Source organism: Bison bison, unplaced genomic scaffold (genome assembly GCF_000754665.1).
Source record: "Bison bison bison isolate TAMUID 2011002044 unplaced genomic scaffold, Bison_UMD1.0 scf7180017846565, whole genome shotgun sequence".
Taxonomy (NCBI): domain Eukaryota; kingdom Metazoa; phylum Chordata; class Mammalia; order Artiodactyla; family Bovidae; genus Bison; species Bison bison.
Genome location: NW_011477138.1, coordinates 14,327 through 16,439, shown reverse-complemented (window position 1 = coordinate 16,439; position 2,113 = coordinate 14,327). Strand labels below are relative to the sequence as shown.

At 53.3% G+C, this 2,113-nt stretch overlaps 1 pseudogene across 1 annotated transcript in view; it reads left to right on the top strand.

Moving 5' to 3' along the window:
* Nucleotides 1-1,305: 1,305 nt before the first annotated feature.
* LOC104988720 overlaps nucleotides 1,306-2,113 on the top strand; it is a 1,602-nt pseudogene continuing 794 nt past the window's right edge. Inside the window, exons 1-2 of the transcript XR_825278.1 lie at nucleotides 1,306-1,443; nucleotides 1,886-1,963. The product of XR_825278.1 is annotated as a protein BEX2-like (transcript). The remainder of the gene's footprint in view (nucleotides 1,444-1,885; nucleotides 1,964-2,113) is intronic.

The following is a 2,113-nucleotide window of genomic DNA, read 5'->3' as shown; positions in this document are numbered from 1 at the left end:
TATGAAGCTGCCTGCTGCAAGTATGATTTTAACAGCACTAAATTTAAGTCGTGTCCAACTTTTGCCACCCCGTGGACTGTAGCCCACCAAGCTCCTCTGTCCATGGGATTCTCCAGGTAAGAATATTGGAATAGGTTGCCATTTCCTTCTCCAGGGGATCTTCCCCATCCAGGAATGGAAGCCAGGTCTCCTACATTGCAGGCAGATTCTTTACCAACTGAGCTAAAAGGGAAGCACTGAATTTATAGATCAACTTAAAGAGAATTAATATCTTAACAGTACTGATTTTCTGGATCAAGGACCATGGTTTATCTTCACATTCATTTTGATTTTAGCTTTTTTCGGTGGTGTTCTGTAGTTTTCAGTGTATAAGTTTTTTTCATGTTTTCTTAAATTTACCCCAATTCCAATTGTTCATTGCTAGCATACAGGAACACAACTGAGTCTCTGTATCTCTATAACTACAAGTCTGCTAAATTAAATTCTTAGTTCTATAGTAGGTTTATTGTAGATGCCTCAGGAATTTATCAACATGATCATGCGACTTGCAAACAGACATACTTACTGCCTTTTGAATCAGAAATTTGTGACGGAGTTTCTACTGTTCTTTTATTTCTGAAAAACAAACAAGGCTGTACTGCGCTACAAACTTATTGGCTCACTTCATGGAAGGGACCCTCACAAGAGGAACCATCAGCTGCCCTGTCCTTTCCCAAGTTCTAAAAATGTAGCTGCCTGTAAAGTCTATATTTATATAACGACTTAGCAGAAGAAACAGGTGTTTGATTTCTTTTCCCCAAACTTTAACCCTTTTCCAAATAAAAACAACGATTTTAAAAAGCACACTGACTCCTGTTTAAAATAAAGGGAACCAAACAGAGATATTAAGAATTTTTCAAAATCCAGGCTCCTAGGCTCTTTTCCGGACCTATTTCTTCTATCCGTTTTAGTGGCGGAAAAGAAAGACTGGAAGCAAAGACAGCAGGTGGAAGGAGTGTCCTGGGAACAAGAGGGAAAACCCAAGTCCTCAGAAGAGAAGTGGGCATGGCCATCAGCCCTCTGGGAAGGTACTACCCTTCCGAGGCCAGAAGAGAAAGACCCAGGAATACATAAAGAAAGGAGAGCTCTGAGGCCGGCTTCTGGATAAGTGTCACGGGACCGGGCGGTGGGTGGGGCGGGTAAGAGTGGGGTGCAAGGGGAGGTGTCCCCGCTGGGCTCCGGCTCTGCGAGACCCCCCGGCTCCGGGTAGGAGGGGCGGGGTGAGGGCGTGGCCTTCCGCGGTGACACATGCCCCACGTGACCGGGTGGCACAGAGTCTTGCACGCCCAGCTCTTGCGTCAGACCCGACGGTCACCTGCTTGCTTCTTGGTACCTGCTCCGCCTGGCACTGAGGGGAGTGCGGGCCGGGGCGGCCCCCAATAGTGGCAGGCGCAAGGGGAGCAGGTAAGGGACCCGGAGTGGGGTCTGCAAAGGTGGCGTGGGCGAGCGGCACCGGCCTACGGACCCTTCCTCTGGGGTCCTGTTGCCCCAGAGCGGAGACTGCAGCTCCCACACCCCCCGCGGCCCAGCATTTGGCAGCCGAAAGCGGCAGGCCTTCCAGGCGGCTGTGGTGGAGGGCGGGCCGGGAGACCTTGGGGCAACAGCCCCTTGCGAACACCTGCCTCTAGCACCATAGCAAGCTTTTCCCACAGCCCCGCCCCACCCCCGATCTTCTTGGGGTGGAAAAAATGGTGGTCGATGCGGGGTGTGGGGGCTGAGAAGGGGGCGGCCGAGCGTGGGAGCGGGGCACACTGGGTGGGGGCCGCTGCGGGTAGGGGACCTGGGGCCGGGAAGGGGCCGAGCGCCCGGCTGCAGCAGGCCCCTGCCCCCACCCGATCCTCTGCAGGTCTGCGAGTCGAAGTGTTGCAGCGGCACACTTGCAGCAAGAATCGGGAGGAGCAGGAGACAGCAAGGATAGGCCCAGGTCGGTGCGAGGGACAGTTGGGCGGTGGGGGGAACGTGGGGAAAACCCTAAGACTCCAAATGCTCTCTGCAACCCCGTCCTCCATTTTGGTGCCTGCAGAGACCTGGGCCTGGATCGGCAGGGAAAATGGTGGGTTGGGGCGCAGGAGGT